Raw genomic sequence first — 24,854 nt, 5'->3', positions numbered from 1 at the left:
CCGGTTCCCACCTGCACCTCTCCCTCCACACCTCTTGGCAAGCAGAGGGAGCCAGCTCCTGCCTCAGCCAGCCCAGAGGGGGTCTCCCACAGTGCCTTGGCGCGCTGAAGGGCTCCTCAAGCACCTTCAGGGTGGACACCGAGGATGAGGAGGCACCAAGAGGGAGGGCTGCTAGCATGTTGTCACCTCTCAATAGTCTTGTTTGCATTAATATATACATTTGAAGTCATAACAAGATTATCTCCTTGTGCCTGTTTAACTTTCTAGTCTATATGTTTATAGACTTTAAAAGAAAATTTAAATCTGATTAATTGAAGTATACATTTGTCTACAGAGAGTATAGCATCAGTGCCTGCATGGACTGTGATATAGTCTGGATATTTGTCCTTGCTCAAATCTCATGTTGAATTGTAATCCCCAATGTGGAGGTGGGGCCTGGTGAGTTATTTGGATCATGGGGGTGGAACCCTCATGGCCTGGTACTGTCTTCATGATAGTGAGTGAGTTCTTGTCAGATCTGGTCATTTAAAAGTGTGTGGTACCAACCACCCCACTCTCACTCTCTCTTCCCTGCTCCCCCTTCACCTTCTACTAGGATTGGTAGGTTCCAGTGGCCTCCCTAGAAGCTAACAAGATGCCAGCACCATGCTTCCTGTAATGCCTGCAGAACTGTGAGTCAAATAAACCTCTTTTATTTATAATTAACCTAGTCATTAAAGGTATTTTCTAGTCAAATAAAGGTACTTCTTGTTTATAACTTTATACGATGATGGCCTCAAAGATGATAATGGAACTGGAAAATTCCTATTGCCTGGTGATGTCGTACCCATTGGAATATTGTAGTGTATCACATTATTCATGTGTTTGTGGTGATGTTGGTGGGAACACAATGAATACACCACCAGTTATATAAAAGCAAAGCACACACAATTATGTATAGTACATAATACTTGAGAATGATAATAAGTATTTAGTATTTTATAGTCAAATAAAGGTATTTCTTTACAGCAGTGCAAGAATGGACTAAAAGAGACCAAATGTGGTCTTCTTTCCCACAAAATCAAATATAAGCACAGTGTCAATTTTCTTAATCACCAACACTGTGTGATGAGGGATGCTCAGAGAATAGTAGAGCATTAAATCCACCCCAGGTGAGAGAATTGAAACTAAGAGATGATGCCCTGATTTACCCACTGAGTTCATGGGTCTAGAAGGCTAACTGTGTCCTTTTGAAAATACTAATGCTGGAGTTGATTCCAATTGCAAACGCAGGAAAGCCACAATGCCTGATTGCCAGTAGTCTTTATTCTTCACTCCATTAATGAAATCTGTATTTCTAGAATGTCAGAAGAGTTGAACCCTCCTTATATTTGCCAAATAAATTTTAATACATTAAAATAATTATATAGACTAGCATATTGTTTTTATGCTAATCTCTTCTTTCTTCATATTCACAAGTTACATTCATTCTCAAGCATATGAAAATCTGAATCATTGGTGCGTTTATTTCAAAATGAAACTTTCTTATGCGCTCAGGGTATGTGTACAAATCAGATCAGATCTCACATTTTGTTTTGAAACCAGCTCTATCTTTATGCTCTGCCAGCATTAGCAGTGAGTGGTTGCATAGGCTTTCAATGATGTGAAAGCAGCGTGGTGAGATTGAAGGAGTAGTGGTGACAAGATCAATTAGAAAGGCACCATTGCATCTTTGTTCTAGACACAATATATCTTCCAAAGTAATCCCATACTGCAAAGGCATCACGAAGTCTTTGTCCACTTATTCAGAAAGGCAACATGGCTCAGTGGTTTGAAATAACAGGCTTGAAGATCAAGGACTGTGAGTTCGAATGTTATATTTAAAAAGGAGAGCAAAAAGTGTTGCTTGGGCTTTTTAGATACCTTTAAAACGCTTCTTTAATATTGGGTTCCATTTATTCTTTCCTTTTTTGTTATTGCTCAGGTGGCATTTATCATTGGGTCATGGATACAAAAGTAAAAGTCAGGGCTGTCCCAATGACTAAAAGACACCATATGAGTATACAGAGATGGAATTTGCAGAAGCATTGGCCTCCTTCTTGTTTGATTAGCACCTGGAAGATTTTTAAAATAGTTGAAAAGTAAGTATTGGTTTAGTAGAAGGAACTGGGTGCAATTAAGAAAGAAGGATCAGAAATTTGTGATAAAAACTGTACTATTGCAAAATTAAAACTGTTAGGCTGTTTATTTAATACTAATTTAAATTGGGGGGTTAGGATCTTCCCCAAAGGGTTGTGTATTTTCCTCTGTATTTATCTAAAATCTTTAGAATAAGTTATTTAAATATCAAATGCCTTTTTCAGATTGTGTGCAAATTTTACAGTGTTTTACTGACTAATGTCTGTAATCATACATTATTTTTTCTTCTTCATGCTTGATGTGTTATTTCAACACTCTAAATTTCATCAAATTAATAGTGAAGAAACTACTCAGTAAAGGCATACATTGAAATAGAGCAAATAAGTGCTCAGTAAAAATTAGGTTCCATGGTTTCTGATGGATCAGGTTTGTAATACTCTATTTATAAAACCAGGCCAGAGCACTTTCTTCCTCCAACAATTCCTACAGATAGTAGGTATCCTGCTGATATCCTACAGATAGTTGGAATTGTTTACAAAATCATAACATGTATCATGCAAGATATGAGAGGGATCAATAATAGGAGGAGGAGGGCTTTACTTCTCCAGCCCTCTGGCACATACACCATCCTTCACACCATGGTTCTGAGGGCCCACCTCTAGTATGAGCTCAGGGAAGAGAAGAATTGAGTTTTGAACTGATAATTACGTAGAAGTTTTAAAACTGAATGGGACTGAAAGTGGTTATCCTTTAATGAAATGATTACACTTGCCTGTCTATTTCCCCACCAGACTGTTCATGCTTTATTGTTGGGCACCGTATTGTTGCTGTAAATCCACGAGGTCTTTCAAGACTTTTCAGCCTGTGAAAGTGGCAGAGAAGGTGGGAAAATGAGGGATTGTACCCCTTTCCTCTGGAGAGTGTTTGGAAATAAGTTGGAGGCTTTTAGTTTTCTTTTTGGTTCTCACAATGATTGGGGAATGCTCAAGGCATTTGGTTGGTGGGGACCAATTACTCTAAATGCCCTGCAAGGGAGTGCTTCACAGTGAAGAAATAAGTGGATGAATGAGTGAATGAATGATTTTTTCCATTGTTTCTATAATAAATGTAATCAAAATCTTTCTGATGATAGATAATGTAGTTTCCAGAACAAATAAAAAGATATTTTAAAGTCTTCAAAACTCAAATATTTAATATAAAAATATAAAAATAAAGCCTCTGGTAGAATTTATCTGTGAATGGGAGAAAATTTTTGTAATCTATCCATCTGACAAAGGGCTAATATCCAGAATCCACAAGGAACTTAAACAAATTTACAAGAAAAAACAAATAACCTCATTAAAAAGTGGGTGAAGGATATGAACAGATACTTCTCAAAAGAAGACATTTATGTAGCCAATAAACATGAAAAAAAGCTCATCATCACTGGTCATTAGAGAAATGCAAATCAAAACTACAATGAGATACCATCTCACGCCAGTTAGAATGGCGATTATTAAAAAGTCAGGAAACAAACGATGCTGGAGAGGATGTAGAGAAATAGGAACACTTTTACACCGTTGGTGGGAGTGTAAGTTAGTTTGACCATTGTGGAAGACAGTGTGGCGATTTCTCAAGGATCTAGAACTAGAAATACCATTTCACCCAGCAATCCCATTACTAGGTATATTCCCAAAGGATAAAAAATAATTCTGCTATAAAGACACATGTACACATACGTTTATTGCAGCACAGATCACAATAGCAAAGACTTGGAACCAACCCAACTGACCATCAATGATAGACTGGATAAAGAAAATGTGGCACATATACACCATGGGATACTATACAGACATAAAAAAGGATGAGTTCATGTCCTTTGTAGGGACATGAATGAAGCTGGAAACCATCATTTTCAGCAAACACAAGAACAGAAAACCAAATGTGTCTGGAGTTAGTTCTTTCCAGTGCATTCTTGGTCTTGCTGACTTTAAGAATGAAGCCGCGGACCTTCACGGTGAGTGTTACAGCTCTTAAGGATGGTGTGTACGGAGTTTGTTCCTTCCGATGTGTCTGGAGTTTCTTCCTTTCTCTGAGTTACGGTGGACATCATTGAATGCTTCATGGGCTTTTTCTTAATTCTCCTTAGTCCTTCTAGAACACAGGTCAACAGATGTTTGTGACTCCAGTCCCCATGATCTGAGTCGAGGTCCCAGTGGGGATCCATACTGGGAACGGCTTGCTGACCGGTAGGAAATTTGTCCCTTTCTTCGGCTGTCATTCTGTCATTTACTTGACTAAGATACCAGGTATTTCCAAACTCTCAGGCTGCAGCTAAAGCCGCAGTCTTTTCATTAAAGGCCAGGGTTTGACCTACTAGCATGACATCTCTCTAAATGACATCAAAGGTTTTCCCTAGACCTGTAAGACATCTGTATATCTGTCAGGATTATCTGAAAACTTCTCCAGGTTTGCCTTGATCTGCTTTAAATCAGAGAGGGAGAAGGGGACATGTACCTGAGTTGGGCCAAATTCCCCTCCCCCTACAGCTTGAAGGGGACACAACCAATAGCCAGGGGAGGGGGTTGTGGTCCCTTGGAGATTTCTTTGCTTGTTTCCATCTGGGTGGGGAAGATTAGAGGAGGCTTATCATTAATAGGAAGGGGAGCTATAGGGAAGCTAGGATATGGATGTAAGCTGAGAGGTCCTCTTGTGGGATGTAAATTGCAAGCTTTGCATAGGTGTGGATTCTCCTTCAATGAAAAGAAAACTTGTACCTAAGGTATTTCACTCCATTTGCCTTCCCTCCTACAGAAAAGGTCAAGCTGCAAGATAGTATTGTAATTTATACTTCCCTCAGGTGGCCATTTTTCCCCATCAGAGAGAGAATATTGGGACCAGGCCATAGTGCAGAAAAAATGAGCTGCCCCTTTTTCAGAGTTTGTGGGTCGAATTGGTCCCACTGGCTTAGGATGCATTTCAAGGGTGAGCCTGTTGATGCCTGAGTGTTTCCCATCTGAAAGAAAAAACCGCCTGCAGTTTTGGTTTGTTTGTTTCCCATCCCCTGCCCGAGAACCTGTAATGGTCCCTGGACCCTGCTGATCGGAATAGTTGCGCTTACCGGCGCAGCAGCAGAAACCTCTGTTGCCCAGGAACCCTCAATGGTCCCTGAACCCTGCTGATCGGAATAGTTGCACTCACCAACACAGAGGCGGAAATACTAGTTTTCCTCCTAGACCGCAGGGAGGACCTAGGAAGGTTGGATTTAGTGGCCCTTACCAACTCATTCTCGAAAACCTGCACCCTTGCCTGTTCTCCTAGACCACAGAGAGGACCGAGAAAAATCGGATTTAGTGGCCCTTACAGACACATTCTCAAAACCTGTTAGAGTCCTAAGCATTCTCCTGTTAGTATTGGGACCTTTCCACTGTCCTATAAAGATGTTATGCCCCAAAATGAAGTGGAGGACCATACCCTGAGGGAGGCAAGAGATCTCCAGGGTTGGAAGAGTGACACCTTTTGTCCTCACTTCTCATAATATGAATAGGAAGGATATCATTTCTGAGGCTTCCCATATCCTAGCTTCAGGCCTGCTAGTCTGAGGAGGGATCCTAAAATTCCAGATAGTCCCCCACCGCAATGGGGCTTTGGGCAAAAATTATGTCTTTCTGATTGGCGAGCCCAGGTGCCTAAAGAAGGGAACAGAGTCCTGAGGTTTATACTAGAAATCATTCTTTAGGAGAATCTAGAAAAGCACCAGAGACAGCGAGTGGTTTTTAGAAGCAGGACTAGCGTCAGAGAATAGAGGCAGGAGGAAGTTTGTCTGACAGGCATTAGGACCCAGGAGGCAAGGGTCAGGATAGATAGGATAGATGGGTGAGTCTCACTTGGGCGATGTAACTTTGAGAGTTCTACTCATAGCTATAGACTCAACCAACTTTTTGTCGGGATCCTGGAGCTGAATGGCTTTCCTCTCTGTCCACCCTCCACTCAGCCCAGAAGTACAGGAAAAGTGCAAGCTGGTTCCAGGCAAACCAACGCTCTTAACTCCAAAGAGTCAGGGGTTGTTAGCCCTTTCCCAGAAAGCCTGACACCTGTGTCTTTAGTCTGGTGGCCGCACTAGTCACTTTTAACAGGCCGACAGGTGGCTGGTATTTAGCCCCTGAATTTTAAGGAAAAATAGGACAGAATAGTAAGTGAAAGGGGTCCAGTGGTACTCACTGCTTGGTGATGGTTCCTTTGTGGTCACCAAGATGTGTCCGAAGTTGGTTTCTTCCAGTGGGTTCCTCGTCTCATTGACTTCAAGAATGAAGCCACAGACCTTTGCAGTGAGTGTTACAGCTCTTAAAGGTGGCACGGACCCAAAGAGTGAGCAGCAGCAAGATTTATTGTGAAGAGTGGAAGAACAAAGCTTCCACAGTGTGGAAGGGGACCTGAGCAAGTTGCCACTGCTGGGTGGGGTGGCCAGCTTTTATTCCCTTATTTGTCCCCACCCACGTCCTGCTGATTGGTCCATTTTACAGGGTGCTAATTGGTGTGTTTACAATCCTTTAGATAGACACAGAGTGCTGATTGGTGCGTTTACAATCCTCTAGCTAGACAGAAAAGTTCTCCAAGTTCCCACTCAAGCCAGGAAGTCCAGCTGGCTTCACCTCTCACAAACACTGCATGTTCTCACTCATAAGTGGAAGTTGAACAATGAGAACACGTGGACACAGGGAGGGAAACATCATGCACCAGGGCTTGTCAAGGGGTGGGGAGGATAGAGGAGGGATAGCATTAGGAAAAATACCTAATGTAGATGATGGGTTGATGGGTGGAACAACCACATGGCACATGTATACCTATGTAACAAACCTGCATGTTCTGCACATGTACTCCAGAACTTAAAGTATAAAAAAAAAAAAAAAAGCCACACGTTGTATGGACCAAAAAGGTGATCTACTTTGCCTTCTTCTGTAGTCCCATTTTAACATAAATGTTTATTTGTTTACTGAAAGACATCATATTTTTAATCAACTAAAAATACAAATCTCCTTTCACCGTACCTCTCCAAGGATCTCCTCATAGTATCTCGCACACGTATAATGTCCTAGGAATAAAACTCTGATCTAGTGTGCCCCCCCCTTTCCCATTTAACCTCTCTCTCTCTCTCTCACTTCCCCCACTTCTGTGCTATCTTCAATAATCCCAAATCTAACACGCATGTGTGGTTGCTATTAGGAGAGCGCAGATCCAAATAGAAGCATGCTCCGTGTTTTATTTTTGTTGCACGACGTATTCAGCTTATTGCATCTGCATGATTGCTGGAGCCTCCGAGAATGCTAATTTTCCATCTTATTCTTCTTAGCAAAATGTGCTCAAGGAAGAATGTAGCTGCCCAACCCATGAGAAAATCAGAAAATAGAGTCGGGAAGCTGAGAGGGTTAAGGTCTGTGTAACAAAGTTGCTAGTATCTTCTGTGAAGTGTCAATGTCTTGGTATTTTTTTTCACCAAAATTGTGCATGTATGTGACTCCAGCTTTCCTTATAAGGGAGGTTGTGACCCCCTGAGGGCCTCCATCCGTCTGCCTGGAACATGTGGTCTCATCGGTAGGGCAGTTCACTGTGGCTAGAGCTCATTAGAGAATGTGCTGACATTGACTACCGGCCCCCAAAATTCAATTCTTTTCTTGAGGCTCCTCGTCCTATACATTGAGGGAATCTGGGGTACAAAAAAAGAAAACAAAATCTCGTGTGCTTTAAGAGACTCTGATACAAAAACGTAAATCACCACAAGTGGCTCAGGGATAGGAGATGGCATGACTTCTGAAGCTGAACTTGAACAGAAGACAAGTCTATTTTAAACATTTCTTTGTTGCAAAATATTCAATAGACCTTTCCCCTTGACCAGAAGCTACCATCTTCAACTCCAAATAAATAGGTAAGTACCTGGGTATTCTCAAAGTATGTCAAGTTAAAGTGTTTTTTGTTTTTTGGGTTTTTTTTTTTTTGGTTAGAATCTGAAAATCCATATTTTTAGTCACATCTGATTCAAAGCATGACTAGAAATAGCATGAGTGCTGACATACTGGGACATTTTAATTCTTAAAACTTCCAGCTGGAAATTCAGCAAAAACTGTTCTCTTGGCACTTCCCAAGAAACGTTGCAGTTTCAGAGCAGAAGGTGAATCAGAATAAAGATTGGAGGATACACCACCACCACCACTAAAATGACAGTAACAAAAAACAGCTATTGAGATGTTTTACTATCAAAGGTTCAGCTTTTATTTTATTGTATTTTATTTTTTAAGTTGCAGCTGGAGAGCTGTCTCAGTTCCTGAGCCTACAGATGGATAAAAACAGATTTTGAGAAAGGTGGAAACTTTCTTACTTCCTGGTTAGAAAAACCAGCACCAGAGGGAACATTTTCCATTATCCTAAAACCTTAAATTCCCTGCCCCTGTGTCCCTGGAAGGCCCTCACCAGTGCATTTGCATTGCCCCTTGGTGTGTAAACAGGCCTCCCCAAACACATTTCCTCTTCCCCCGCAAAGTGTCCTGCTGGAGAAAGCACATTGACTTCCTTTACAGCTCACAAAAGCTCTCCTCCCAGCCTCCTTGACCGCTGCCTGTTCTCCTTGCTCTGACAATTAGAGCCCGTAGCTGGATTTTCTAAGAAGAATCCAGGTTTCCAATGCTCTGTTCTCCTTGTTCAAAACTGCATTTGTACATGGTATATATAGCACAAGCCCTGATGGTTACTTTGTACGCTAGAATCCCAGTCCCAGTATTTATTAGACCCGGCTCCTTGCCTCTTTTGGATGCTTGAGAAACCTTCAAGTAGCATTGTACTCTGAAAGTTTGCCTTTGCAGTATTGTCCTGTCTTTGCATTTGGAAGTAGATTTGAGCCTGACCTCTGTGTGTGTGTGTCTGTGTGTGTGTGAGTGCATGCCTGTGTGTGTGTCTGTGTGAGTGACTGTATGTGTGTGTGTCTATATGTAAGTAGGTGCATGTCTGTGTATGTGAGTAGGGGGGTGTGTGTGTGTGTATCATGAATGGGTGCAAGTCTGTGTGTGTCTGTGAGTGGGTGTCTGTGTATGTGTGTGTATGTGTTTATATGTGGTGAATAGGTGCGTGTCTGTGTCTATGGTGAATGGGTGCATGTCTTTGTGTGTATATGTATGTGAGTGAGTGGGTGGGTGAGTGTGTGTGTGTGTGTGTGTAAGTGCATGTCTGTGTGTCTGTAAATGCATGTGTGTGTGTATCATGAATGGGTGCAAGTCTGTGTGTGTGTGTATTTGTTTATGTGTGGTGAACAGGTGCGTGTCTATGTGTGTGTGTATATGGTGAATGGGTGCATGTCTGTGTGTGTATATATATGTGAGTGGGTGGGTGAGTGTGTGTGGTGAACAGTAGATGCGCGTGTATATAAGTGGGTGGATGTGTATATGCATGTGTCTGTGTGTGAGTGGATGTCTGTGTGTATGTGTGTGTGAATAATAAACGATTGTGTGTACGAGAGAGTGCATGTCTGTGTGTGTGTGTCTGTGTGTGTGTATGTAGCAGGGAGTAAGGGAGCTTGGACTGGGGGTGAAACATGATAGAATATAATACATGGAGATGTCACGGGGGTTTTCTATAAGATTATCTGGTGAAGTGAAATGTCACAGAGCTCCCGAAACAAATATACTTCTCCAGCCAAACACATCAATTGCTCAGTGAAGTCCTATTTTCTCAGTCTAGGGAAGGGGGAACATTTCCCAGCGGGGTAAATCGTAATGGATCACATGACGAGATAGCACGGTGGTTTCCTTAGGAGGAAATGCTCTGGAAAATTAACACTTTTCGGTGATACACAGAACACGACCCCCCATCCTTTGCCCTAGAAGGGAGAAGGCTCTCCGCAGGCAATACAGGCTGTGCGGGATCTCTAGCAACCATTCCTCTAATGTGGCAACGCCGCCGCTACCGTGGGCTCCGAGAGCGCAGGGCTAATTGTACGGTGTCAGATGGTAGGTGTGTCCGTGGTACGGTTTTAAGAGGCACATCAGTGCAGCTTTATACAACATAATAGGCGCTGATTAGGCAGCCGTGTGGTGTGGCAGCAGCGTGTGCGCCAAAGACTGTTAGCTGCCCGCGCTGGGGCCCACTTGAGCTGCAGAAACACACAATGGTGCCTGGGGAGATGGTGGCTGCAGCTCCAAATCTTTTCACAGGGGATTAGCTCTGGCTCTGGGGAAGGGTGAGGTGAGATCAATGGCAGAATTCCCCTGCGAGGCCTGGCAGACACCCGAGGGTGACATTCTGGCCAGCTCTGACTCCGACCTGAGTGAGACCCTTTTGTCTGCTGCACTCCCCACAGCGGGTGATTCTACACCTGCGTGGGTCCCGCGAGCCCGAGAGGCCAGCCTCCTGTTCCTGTATATATAGGCCGCGCACAGTGTGTGATGATCGTGGAAAGCAGGGCTGTGGAGCTTTGCTGTTACTGCTGACAATATTTCCTGCCTCCCCCTCATGTTCTAACCCGGTCCCGCGTGGTACCAGTGCCCAGCTGCGGACCAAGGCTGGCTTTCCTCCTCATGTTTCCTTTACGCGATGTCACCAATCCCCAGTGCTTGCTCTGTAAACAGTTGGGGTTTGGTTGTGTTTTTGTGTTTGTGAGTCACACCCTGCTTTCCATTTCCAGAGTTACACCCCTAAGCTGGCTCCCCACACCCTCATGCCAGGATTCCAGGCCCAGAACATACAGCTGCCAAAACAAAGTGCCTTCAACAGCAGGTGTCAGTTCTGCCGTGACCTGCCCTTCAGGCTGTCCAGCGATGACCCGCTCCCCTCCACCACCCTGTCTCATCTCTCAGTAATTCCCCAAACAGAGCTTCTAGTGCTGATAGGCGGGGCTGTCTTTCTCTCTTGGACCTATAGTTTGCTTTTTTTCCATTTTGTACCTTTGCCCTGGTTTCTCTATTCTATCCTTGGAATATTCTCTATTACCTTCTGTAAAAGCTACGAGGTGCACTATCTACTCAAGATTTGTCTCCGTTAAAATCATCTTTCCTGACAGTCATTTTGTTTAGATTGTGGACTGGAACCTTGTAGACTCTCAGTGCCTCAGAGGCTAAAAAGAAAAGCCCTAAATCCAGGTTAGAATCCTGGGTCTGCAGGAGATGAAGGTTGCCATGAGCTGAGATCACAACACTGCACTCCAGCCGGGGTGGCAGAGCTAGACTCCATCTCACCAAAAGAAAAAAAATCCTGGGTCTGTATTCTAGTCTGTATCTCAGCTTTCTTACCCAGAATATAGAGAAGATTCACAGTACCTCTCAACAGGATTTCATGGGATATCATGAATACCATGCCTGACACGTGGTGGGCAATTAGGAAATGTTTTCATTTGTTTTTTAATGATTTCAACTTTTATTTGAGATTCCAAGGGTCCAGGTGCAGGTTTGTCTCATGGATATACTGCATGACACGAAGGTTTGTGGGTGCGAATGATCCTATCACCCAGATAGTGAGCATGATACCCAGTAGGTAGTTCTCAGCCCTTGCCCTTCTCCCTCCTTCACCCATCTAGGGGCCCCTAGTGTCTGTTCTTCCCATTTCTCCCTCCATGAGTACCCAATGATTCACTTTCATGTATAAATGAGAATAAGAGGTATTTGGTTTTCTGTTCTTGTGTTTATTTGCTTAGGATCATGGCCTCTGGCTGCTGCATCCATGTTGCTGCAAAGGATATTATTTTGTTCTCTCTCTTTTGTTTTTTTTCCTTTTTTTTGAGATGGAGTCTCACTCTGTCACCCAGGCTGGAGTGCAGTGGCATGATTTCAACTCACTGCAACCTCTGCCTCCTGGGTTCAAGTGATTCTTATGCCTCAGCCTCCTGAGTAGTTGGGACTACAGGTGCGCACCACCATGTCCAGCTAATGTTTTCTGTATTTTTAGTAGAGACAGGGCTTTGCCATGTTGGCCAGGCTTGTCTTGAACTCCTGACCTCAGGTGATCCACCTGCCTCAGCCTCCCAATGTGCTGAAATTACAGGCCTGAGCCACTGTGCCCGGCCTATTTTGTTCTCTTTTATGGCTGTATATTATTCCATGGTGTATATGTACCACATTTTCTTTACCAAATCCACCATTGATGGGCACCTAGGTTGACTTCATCTCTTTGCTATAGCAAATAGTACTGCAATGAATATACGAGTGCATGTGTCTTTTTGTTATAACAATTTATTTTCCTTTGGATGTACACTTAGTAATGAGATTGCTGGACGGAATGATAGTTCTATGTTCTTTGAGAAACCTCCAAACTGCTTTCCATAGTGGCTGAAATAATTTACATTCCCACCAATGGTATATGAATCTTCCCTTTTCTACATGGCCTTACCACCTGTTAATTTTTGACTTTTTTTTTTTTTTTGAGATGGAGTCTTGCTCTGTCGCCCAGGCTGGAGTGCACTGGGGCAATCTCGGCTCACTGCAAACTCCGCCTCCCGGGTTCACGCCATTCTCCTGCCTCAGAGCTGGGACTACAGGCGCCCGCCACCATGCCTGGCTAATTTTTTTGTGTATTTAGTAGAGATGGGGTTTCACTGTGTTAGCCAGGATGGTCTCCTGACCTGGTGATCCGCCTGCCTTGGTCTCCCAAAGTGCTGGGATTACAGGCATGAGCCACCATGCCCAGCCGATTTTTGACTTTTTCGTAATAGCCATTCTGACTGCTGTGAGATAACTTCTTATTGTCTACTTACACATTTTTACAGCATCTCTGAGCATGGGTTGTAGTTTGTTATCATTTATTAATAAATTATTTACATGTGGAGATCCATGTAAGCCTTAAGCAACCCAGTGACAGAAATCAGCGATCATGCATCTATATCCTTTGACTTTGTTCCCAAATCACTTAGCATTTAACTCTACTCAGAGGCAACATTTAATACGTATTGTAATGCATGTCTGACTGGTACAAAGAATTCACAAATAGAAAATCATGCTCTATTACTTTCCGTATTAGAGAAGAGTTATTTTGCCCCTCCTATTTTTATTTTATCTCCTTTATTTTAAAGACTACACCAATTATGGGAAAGAGCTTATCTGTGCATATGCTATAAAATTCAAGTATTTAATGCAAAATTCAGCCACACTCCATTTTTCTTTGCTCCTTCAATCTTTTTTCATCACATCTCTAAAATTAGAATAAAGGTGAGGGGACTTTAAAAATAAAACTAAAAATATATCTAAACTAACCGTGAGTTACAAATCAGCCCTTATATGTTGTTTTTATTGCTTTCTGTATTCATATTCATTTTAAGTGATAATATCATATTCACTAAGATATGAGATTTTAAGTTGTATATGTTTTTCCTAGTCTTGAAAGTCTACTCTATGTTCACCTGATCCCTAAGGCTGCCACTTTACCATTGTGCTTATAGGATCTACTCTTTTATGAATGAAAATAATACAAATAAAAATAGTAGGCATTAAGCACTTACCCTGTGCTAACTCTTGACAGGCATCGCGTTACTTTGGGTCTCCAAGATGGGATTAGACATGCACAAGTTTTACTGAGAACAACCAAACAGCTGTGAGGGACAAAAAGAAGGAAAGCAAAGCAAAGAGAAAGAGCCTTTAGACAGTGATACAGATTGGATAGGAAGAGTCTCAACCTGTGGGACTGTTCTAAGAAACTTCCAACCAGGATGAGGGGAGACCTCAAGCCAAGGTGCTCCTTAAAATTGTTCCTCTTCTTGCAGAAATCGGGCCTGCATAAGACCTTTGCTGAACATGGGGGAAGATCCGGGAAGTCAGCCACTGGAGCCACCCATCAAATATGTTTGCTGTTGTGGGAGATCTGGGAGCTGCATTTTCTTTCTTTTTTTTTGAGACGGAGTCTTGCTCAGTCCCTCAGGCTGGAGCGCAGTAGAGCAGTGGTGCGATCTCGGCTCACTGCAAGCTCCACCTCCTGGGTTCATGCCATTCTCCTGCCTCAGCCTCCCGAGTAGCTAGGACTGCAGGTGCCCTCCACCACGCCTGGCTAATTTTTTTTTTTTTTTTTTTTTTGTATTTTTGGTAGAGACGGGTTTTCACCATGTTAGCCAGGATGGTCTTGATCTCCTGACCTCATGATTCACCCTCCTGGGCCTCCCAAAGTGCTGGGATTACAGGCATGAGCCACTGCGCTCGGCCGGGAGCTGTATTTTCATGGCCACCATATGCGTGCACTCACTTCATTTCACAACACATAAAAACCAGAGAGTTTATGCAACTTTTCCAAAGGCATGCCACAGATGAGTGACATAACTAGATTTTGGCACAGGCCATCTTATTTCAGAGCCCTAACAGGTAGGTAAGTAAGTAGATGGGTGGATAGAGATAGATGAGAGGAATATGTAAAAACAAAATATATATAGTGTATATAATATGTAAATATTAAATTCAAAATTTGATTCTATTTCTTTTATAAATGCCATAAATCATTCTTAATTCCCCAAATTTGTCATACAAAGTCATGGTTATCACTTTGGAGAGTGCTTGAGTTTTATACCAAATGGTGACACATTTGAGAAGAACAAAAAACTTCAATCTCTTCTCTCTTTTTTTGTATTTAAAGTCAGCACTTGCCTATAGGATAAATGGTAATTTCTCATTTTCAAATACATGAATAACATAAGAATCTCCTGAAATGGAGCTATGCCTTTATCAACCAATTTTCTATTGAAAATTCTTTTTTTTGTGTGTGGAATGATGCTTCAGGAGTACCAATAATTGCCTGAGGGGTTTTTGTGTGGGTAGTTGTTGTTTTCTGGCTTCATTACTACATTATATGCTTCTGTTGAGCGCTTGCGTTAGTCAGAATAAGGTAAGATGAAGTAACAAAGAAACCCGGGTATGAAAGGAGACAGGTGTACAGAAATGTGCTCCTGCATGTGATTATTAGAGCTCCTTATATCTTGTGACTATGGCAACTCCTATAGAAAAAGCAAAACAAAACAAAACAAAACAAAAACATTGTGTTCCACAATTAGGAGTTTTTATGGACCAGATCTAGAGGTGGAACATGGCATTTTTGCTTCCATCTTAATTTATATGGCCACAAAAAACTGCATGGAAGACTTAGAAATACAGTCTAGCTTTAGGCGCAAAGGAAGTGTCAACAAGTTTTGGCTAGCTAGCTAGGAGTCTCTGCCAAGTCGTATGGAATATTCTTCTCATCAGTACTCCAAATTCTCTAAATTAAGATTCCTTTTCATCTTAATCTTCTCACTGTTAGGCAGGTTCTAAAGGTCCTTTGGCACATATATGAAGCCTCACTTAAATATCTGGTTAAAAAGTCATGACTTTGTTTTTTTGAGACAGAGTTTCACTCTTGTTGCCCAGGCTGGAGTGCGATGGTGCAATCTTGGCTAACTGCAGCCTCCGCCGTCAGGTTTCAAGAGATTCTCCTGCCTCAGTGTCCCAAGTAGCTGGGATTACAGGTATGTGCCACCATGCCCAGCTAATTTTGTATTTTTAGAAGAGGCAGGGTTTCTCCATGTTGGTCAGGCTGGTCTCGAACTCCCAACCTCAGGTGATCTGCCTGCTCAGCCTCCCAAAGTGCTACGACTATAGGCATGAGCCACTGCACCTGGCCTTAAAAGTCATGACTCGTATTAAGACCATTGCTGCTCTACCCCAGAAAATCTGGTTTATTCAGAAATAATCTTCCTTTTGAAATGTTCAGAATAGACTATTAGGGGCAAAAGCCTTCTCTCTCTTTTTTAATTACGATTTTTATTCATGAGGGTATTTCGCAAGGTGGCAGTATGACTATGGCCCTTTCAGGTTAAGGATTCTCTGCTTCTCTTTGGTCAGCACCTCATCACCATAACTCATAATAGGAAAGACGGAACTAGTTTCAGATCTGCCATTTCTTTGTCACAGAAACACCAACAAGTAATTTATCTCTCTTGTCTTGTGTACCCTAATCTGTAATTGAGAATCTTGCTCTTCTAATTTTATAGAGTTACAATGGGTAAAGTATGAATGTGCTTTCAAAACCAGGGCTCAGGTGCCAAGGAGTGGCAATCTTTGTTATACTCTCATCAGAACGTACTAGATGAACCATGGCTGAGCGCACAATTTGTCGCGGTTATGGACAAGGCACTACGGAGTAATACACATGAGTTAGGATCCAGAAGTTAAATGTTGAAGATAAAAGAGACAACCATGAAAATATGATAAAAGATAAAAGATAGATCTTCAAGGAACATATGAAAGCAATCGCAAACTAAAACCTGGCAGAGCTGAAAGGGTGTTAGAGATAATCTTTTGATTAGCAGAATGTGAAATGAATTAGAGGAGTGCCTCGTCCACCAGTTCTGCAGCAGTCTGTGGGCCATGCCTTGAAGTACCCAACTCTGTTGGAGCTCCCAACCCCACACTGAATTCTTTGTGTATAGGCCTTGGGTTTCATAAGGTTAAGGGTTACTTTAAAGAGCCCAGACCCTGAACCGTCAGGGAGAATCACGAGGGAAGCCATGATGCCAACTTATGATTAATTTGAAAGCCATACTTTTGCTGTAACTGAGACTTCTTATATGAGTAGCAACGTATTTTAAAACATCCATTGGTTTGCAGAGGTTATATGACATTGCGATGTGTGGGCACAACTTGCTTTGCATATGAGCTAAGGAAAAGTTCATATGGTTATTAGAATGTGTGATAATTTGTCTTGTGAACAAATATGAAAACAAAATGAGGGAAGTAGCCCAGACTACACAAATAACTACACAGTGTTCAAGGGTGGCCAGCTGAACAGTGCCAACCAAATCACTGCATGATTTAGGGATGCTGGGATCCTGTTAAACCACAGGTGTGATTGTACTATAATTATTGTTGATTTGTACCTTTTTCAGGTTTTTAAATTTTTCAAGTGTGATACTGACATTTTTGTATTTGAAAGCTGCCAGCACAGAGAGACTGTAAATCCCCACAGATATTGGAAGAAAATTACATTGTCTAACACTGAATAATATCACTTGCATTAGTTAGGATTATGCTAGGTGCTGGTCCAAATAAACTAAAAATATCGATGCATTAACACAACAGTGGTTTAGTTCCCACTTATGTAAAGTCCGTTTGGCAGCAGGATGGAATGAGGTCTGTATTCCACGCAGCCATTCAGGTACTCAGGCTGCTGAAGCTTCTACTGTTTTTCAGTACAAGCTTCCACAATTACTCTGGGAATCAGTATCTCATCAGCTGACAGAGACACATATATGGGACATTTTTATGAGTTAGACCTGGAAGTACTATCTTTTACTTTCTGCCCATTCCGTTGGTCATAGGTCAGTCAGATGGCTACACCAAACTGCAAAGGATACTTTGAAATGTACCATATTTGTACACTTAAAAGGAAAATGAACATTTCTGAAGATGAACTACCTGACTCTGTTTGACCCAGGACCTTACATTTGTAGAGTTCTTGTACCATTATAAATCTCTTTCATCTGCTTTGACTCATTGGATTATAAACCACCCTGTGAATTATTTTAGTCTTCATCCTTATTTCAGCAAAAAGAAACAGAGGTCCAGTGGTTATGTCAGTTTCCCATCATCACATACCTGATAATTTGGGAAGCTAGGATTCAGCTTCAAGTCTCCTAACTTCAAAGCCCATTTCCTTTCTTTATGTTGCCCTGTGTACTTCCCTTTGCTGCGTGTCTTAATGGGAAAGAAAGAAAAAAACACGGGAATTTATGAATCCTGCCTTAATGTTGCTTACAAGAAAGCACACAAATAAAGCTACTGAGAAGTAATTACAGGACAGCATAGAGACAAATATAGCATAATATATTAAAAGGCCAAAAGCAATGAGATTTGGTGGGATAATTCATCTAAGGCTACCACACATATACTATTTACTTAGTCCGAAACCTGAGCTTTCTATCTCAGTTTTCAATCAGCTTTCTTGGAAATAGAAAATATTCTAAACATAGTTCTGAAAGCTATTTCTTGTCCTGTTCCTAAACACGGATTCCACAAAAAACTGATTCAATTCCTGGGATTTGATATATTCTCAAGCAGTGATTCATGGAACATGCTTAAAGAAGAACAGTTCTGGAGGATAAAAGAAAAAAATACTTATGGACTAAGAAAAAAATAGGTTTAATAGTTTTAGATTTAGCCAACGTATATTGAGTACCTAATAGACACTAGACACTGCAGATGATTTCACACATATTATTTTGTTTGTTCAAATGCAATTACATAGAAGCAAAATAGGATTTGTATTGTCTGGAGATATAAATTATTTATGTTATCCTTGGATCTCTTTAGTATGAATAAATGATATTTGGCTTTGTGTTTTTGCAGGTTATTGCAAACTTTCCAAAATTTTGCTGTATTTTTAAATAAAACCTTAGATCTTAGAACAAGAAGAGATATCAAAAGGACATCTGGTTTACCCCTCTATCCTCAGGAAATGAGTGGTGTTTTCCTATTCACTAGCCATGTTACCAGGAGCCACTCACTTTTCTAAGCCTCAGAATCTGCATATGCTAAATGGTAGTTCTCATACACCCTCCCTACCTTCTGTGCTGATAGCAATAAGCATCATATGTTGTGTTTTCTAAACTATAAAGCAGTATGCACGGTATATATCAGATGATGCTTGATCACCATTTAACAGAGGAGACGACTGAGGCTCAGGATGGTGAAAAGGACTTCCTCGGTGTCACAGAGTCAGGGAGGAGGCCTTGGAAACTTAGATTCTTTACTTCCAGGGCCACCCTTTTTGACATCAACTTTAACTGCTCCATATACAAAAGACTTGAACAGAATTTTTGGTTTCTTTTGATCTTTCCCATGATTAAAGTAGGTAAAATATCAATCCAGAATCATTTTGTTCAGTGGATAAAAGAGACAGAAACGGCAGCCTCCCCTGATATTGTAGTGAGGGGCTGGCTCCAGGAACCATTGCTTGTGCATTTAAATCACAGAAATCTCAAGAGTGCTCAACTGAGCTCTGTTTGGTAAATACTCAAACAAGACTTGCAAACACAACATGCACACACAATTTAGGAAATTGAAGACCTTGCATTATTTTCCCAGTTACTAGGAGAATGGCACAAATTTATATTGGGGGAGGGGGTAAAGTTCTACAGGTTCATATGATATAGTTTTTTGCCCCATAATAGGATAATTATTAAAATCATTAACTCCTTATATTTTCATTGCAGTTAGTGTCAAATATATGTGTGTGTGTGTATATATATATATATATGTATGTATGTCTAAGGGTCAACTTTGAGAATTGATTTCATATTCTAGTAAGAATGAGCCAGTAACAATTTGGAACACAGAATTTTGGCTAAACAAAGAGACACTCAGGGCAGGCTTTTTAAATAAATGGGGGGAATAGCAGTTGGTAAGTGTGCCCAGAATCATTGTGGCATTAGGGGCATTTTGATCAATTAAAATAACAAAGTAATTAACACCTGCTGTGTGTTACAGCGGGGAACAAGGTAAATTGCCATTCTCTTGGAAGCTTCTGGTTTCTACAAATCCTGCTCTGAAGGAGAGGCACAGGGAAGGTCAATGTGCTCACAAGTAGGTCTCTTACCAGAAAGACAAGGTCTGCAGAACGTGTTCACAAATTTAAATATACATATATACCTGTTCTTGCACTCTTCCAAAGAGATTTTGGTCTTTACAGGATGACATTTAAAGGCTACGCCAAATAATACTCAGCTGTTCCGGACAGCATCTTTTCACTCAGTGTGGTATTTTATCTATTTCAAAAAATAGAAGTTCCTTCGATGTCAGTAAACAGTGTTTCTCAGAAACCTGATGTTAATGGCTGTGTGTGTACTGTCAGAATTCTTATGCTAAAGTCTGAAATCCGCAGGACCTCAGAATGTGACTATATTTGGAGACAATTGATTTAAAGAGGTAATTAAGTTGAAATGAGGGACTGAGAGTAGGCCCCAATCAAATAGGACTGGTGTCTTTCTAAGAAGAGATTAGGCCACGGAGATGCACAGAGGAAAGACCACGTGAAGACAAAGGAAGCAGGCAGCCGTCCACAAGCCAAGGAGGGAGGGCTCAGAAAAAGCCAATCTTGTCAACAGCTTGATGCTGGACCTCTGAACTATGAGAAAATAAGTCTTCTGTTGTTTTAGCTGTTCAGTCCATGGGACATTGTTACGGCAGCCCTCGCAAACGAATACGCCTGAATTCCAGAGAAGGATCCTGCCTCTGAAGCTACAATTGTGTAATTCTGGTTGAAATTATTGTCATTATTTGAAAGATTCTTCTGTGTTAGACACACAGGAAGGTGTGTGGGTGCACAAGCGGAAAGATAATGCCCTGTAGCCGGGATGTTAGCAGGTTAAAAGAGTCTGCTCTCTCCCTCCCAAAGGGGGAAAATCCATTAAACAAATGTACTTAAGAGCCCATTGTTCCGAAAACATTCATTACTACAATTGTGGGATAAGAAGGGAAATGAAAAAGAATAAGAAACTATCAGTTTTACTGGTAAACAAAAGGCTGAATTTTGCATTATAGTTGAAAAATCACCAACTTTCTAATCTGAAAAGCTGATGTTTTGCCCAGACTCTAGCATTATCTACTTGCCATGTTTTAGATCCATTTTATCATCTTTTGGGCTTCGATTTTCTCTCAGACCCTTCAAGTGGTGATTGTCTCTAGCTTCTGCCTTTCCACTTTCACAAATGAATATTGTTAGGAATATTATGGTTGGGTTGGTACACTCTTCCACCACTGCTCACCTGCTAGCTGACTGGCAGAGTATATTTTCCTGCAACTTGCAAAAATACATATTGGCGTAAGGTTGAAAATCATTAAAAGGGAGAAAAGGAAAATATTACCACTTTCTGGAAAAAAAAAAAGAAAAGAAAAAACTATGGTATTTGGGGCTGTTTTCTCTGTTGTAGTAGGTGCATGTTTCTGTTTTATTTTCCTATATTGGTATCATAATTGTTTTATGCCCTTATCAGTGGATATTGTATCACTCATCTTTTCCATCTGTTGAGTAGTGATTAGGACAACTAACCAAATATTGCTAGTTCTCCCAAATTCAAGTGCATGATAAGATACCTGGTCCCCCAGGGTTTGGATGGGGCTGTAGGTTTATTTTGGTGGACGAAGTGTCCGTGAAAATAATTTGTGTCATTTCTGGGCAAGAGCACTTATGACTGGCATCAAATCCACCAAAGCTGTTTTCCTTTCTGCCATGGAACTAGCGATGATCAAGGTAGTGCCTTTTCTCTTAGTCTCTGTGTTAATTTCTCATGGCTGCTATAATGAACCACCATAAACCTGGTGGCTTTAAACAACACACATGCATTCTCTTACAGTCTGGAGGCCAGAAGTTCAAAATGAGTATTATAGGGCTAAAACTAAGATGTCGGCAGAGCTGTGCTCCCTCTGGTGGGCCCAGGGAAGAATGTGTTCCCTTTTACAACATCTAGAATTTCATTCCTTTAAATCCTTACTTTTGCAGGGTGAATCCTTACAATCATGGTCTCTTCCTCCATCTTCAAAACTACCATCAAAATATCTTCTCTCTAAGATACTGCCAATCTCTGCTTCTGTCGCATGGGCTTCTTCTCTTCTGCCTGTAGTTAAATTCTCTCTTTACTCTCTCTTATAACAATATTTTTAGTTATTTTTAGGACCCACCTAGATAACCCAAGGATAATCTCCTCATCTCAAGATCCTTAATGTAGTCACATCTGCAAAAACCCTTTTCTATGTAAGGTAATATTTCCAGGTTTCAGGGATTTGGACCTGGTTATCATCGGGGGGTCATAATTCACCCTACTGCAGCCTGCATCCCACAGTGAGGAGAAGTGGAACAGAATTCCCATCAGCCCAACATGGATGTGTGACGTGAACACTAGATAAACCTGTATTTCTATAAGCCACTAGGATTTAGGAGGTTGTTTTTGGTGTTATTGTTACCACAGAATAACTTGGTACATACAGACCAGGAATGGTACAATTTAATATTTTTTTACCATTTTACTTTTAAATGGCTGTGTCTTTTCTTCCATATAAACTATATTATAGTTAACTTAATGACTATCCTACTGGATTTGGCATCGTGTCTAATATTTCCATGAATATGTTAATAGATAAACCATTGAGTGTGTCTCTGATTATCCTTTTATGGAAAATTTCTAATGAATTCCTGGATCCAAGAGTGTATATACATGGAAGGATGTTTCACCTATGGTGAAAGGACTTCCAGAAATGATTGTGTCCATTGACACCTCAAGAGTAGCATTTGAGCAGAACCATTGATTTTAACCCTCTCTCAGGGAAGGCTTTGGAAAAAGAAAAGTAAATAGCCTGTAAAAGTTTTAGCTAGTTCAATAAGATAAACTTGGGATGTTGAAGTAATCAATGCTATGTGAAGTTTCTCAGTTGTTTTAGGGGTTATATTAAATGAAGCAGAGGTCATATTTCATGCTTCTGTTTCTAAACACACCTACCCTGATACATTTCCTGTATGTAGAAATGTGAAGAATGTCAGGATGAGGTGGGGTAAACGGTGAGTACAGAAACAACCTTGGTAAGTAAACTTGCTCAGGTAGAGAGGGTCTGATTGAAGATGAAAGCAGAGAGAATTAACACGTATTGATCACATTTCACGGGAAGGCTCCACGTTGCAGACTATTGCCTATATTTTCAGTAGCTACTCTTTTTTTCCCAGCCCCTTTGTAACTTTTGAATGCCTTCCACTTTTGTTTGTGGGACTGGCTCTGTGTTCAGAGGAAGGGAACTGTGTCTGGCCAATGAAGCGGTGACTTTCCCACTACCCCATCCATCGCTGGGGTGGAGTAACTGACAAAGCACAGTGACTCAGCCCCTACCCCAGCAGGAGCTAAGCGTATCATCTGCCCAGGCACCTGATCTTCACTTTCCAGGGCTGAGAAAATCCAAGAGCCCCAGGAAGACAGATGTCGAAGGAACATGCTGCCAGGCAGAGACGGCAGTAATTTTTCCATAGATTGACTATGTCTGCTTCTGTCTGCCCCCCTGCCCCCTATCCCTTTCACACTTTCCAGTACTGTTTAGAGCCGTCATTTCAGGCTTTGTCTCTTTGATCGCCTGTCCCCTTTGTCAGACCCAGGGAGCAATTTGGAGGCAATGGCAGTGGCCATCTGTGCTGCTAGAATGAGGCTCTTTTTTCATCACTTACCTGTCTTTCCCATTCCAGAGATTCTTGGCTTAAGGGAGGCAGGTGCCTCACTATTCTGGGCATATTGCCACCAACTGGGTGGATTTCAAATCTTGGGCCGGCCTTTCAGGTAGGAGGATCTACAGGGGATTATGTTTTCTTGGCATTTTTTCCCTCTATCCCCAGAGCACTGAAATTTTAACTTGGCTCTCCCCATCAGCTTGCTCTAGTGAACCGTCCACTTTAAGGGATTTATTCTTATCCTAAAAGTCAGGCCAGCAAGGCAAATGAGATTCAGCATCATCTGAACAACAGGGAGTGATGAATGGGCTGCTCTCCATTTCCTGGGGAAAACAAACTATAAATCCATGCTGAAGAGTGGAATTAGGATTTAGCACAGGGTTTTCCAGGTTTCAGAATACTCTTAACAGATACTCAGGCCTGTCGACATAGCCTCCAGTTGGTGTGTGCCACTCACACTCTTTTAGGTTGTCTTGAGTCACGTATGCTTTCCACTTTAAGTCAAAAAAACAACCTTGGAAAACCAAAGTCTTTCACTTTTGGTGAGCCTGTTTTATAAAAATGTACCACCTGGGAAAAATGAACCTCATATAACCCAGAAACTACATGAGTACAGCACTTTTCTACCATGGCTTAATTTTCTCTTTGAAAATACTGGCAAAGATCAGTACAATTAATGGTGAAATTGGAATATTTTAACATCTCAAAGCTATTTGGTAGATAGAAGCACAGCATCAAGGTAACCTTTGGAGGCCAAATATAAAAATCCAAGTCGAAACTTGGCTCATGACTTGTCCCTATCTCATGAGCAGTCTTAACAAGTTACTCAAACTGCCTATCTCTTTATTTGTACTTAAACCAGGAAAAATAATATTTCTCTCCTCCCTAGCTGATGGCAAAATCATAAGCATAAAAATAATTGGCTGGGTGAGGTGGCTCATGCCTGTAATCCCAGAACTTTAGGAGGCCGAGGCAGGCAGATCACAAGGTCACAAGATTGAGATGATCCTGGACAACATGGTGAAACCCTGTCTCTACCAAAAATACAAAAATTATCTGGGCATGGTGGCGCATGCCTTTAGTCCCAGCTACTCGGGAGGCTGAGGCAGGAGAATTGCTTGGAAGGCAGAGGTTGCAGTGAGCCAAGATGGTGCCATCACACTCCAACCTGGTGATGGAGCGAGACTCCATCTTGAGAAAAAAAAAAAAAAAAAAGGAATTAATGGTTGTGAAGACCTTAGAAGCATTGCACTATCATAAAAATGAAAAAAATGTATTATATGGTAATAAATCCTCATTCATCTAGACAATTTTAATTCAGAATTTGATGCAGAACAGAAAGATACACTACTGAAGTTTACATTTGTACTATATGTGAAGAAGTAGTCTGCTAAGTAAATTGAAAGGATAAATTTTAGAAGCATGTTTATATCAAATATATGTAATTAAAAGCTCATGAGTAATTATTTAAAATAAGAAGTGGGAGATGTACTGGCACAACCATACCTTAAAAAGATAACAATTTATATTAAATAAATTCAATAACCTATCATATTAGCCCTAGATATTTA

The 24,854-nt window shown here is 41.3% G+C and overlaps 1 long non-coding RNA gene across 1 annotated transcript in view; it reads left to right on the top strand.

The window, feature by feature from the left end:
- Positions 1–595: 595 nt before the first annotated feature.
- The window catches only part of LOC139356123 (uncharacterized), a 42,987-nt gene continuing 18,728 nt past the window's right edge, over positions 596–24,854 (top strand). Inside the window, exon 1 of the long non-coding RNA XR_011607519.1 lies at positions 596–671. This is a non-coding gene — a long non-coding RNA (uncharacterized lncRNA). The remainder of the gene's footprint in view (positions 672–24,854) is intronic.

The sequence above is a fragment of the Macaca nemestrina genome, chromosome 9, assembly GCF_043159975.1.
Source record: "Macaca nemestrina isolate mMacNem1 chromosome 9, mMacNem.hap1, whole genome shotgun sequence".
NCBI classification, from domain to species: Eukaryota; Metazoa; Chordata; class Mammalia; order Primates; family Cercopithecidae; genus Macaca; species Macaca nemestrina.
This window is presented reverse-complemented; position numbering and strand designations above follow the sequence as displayed.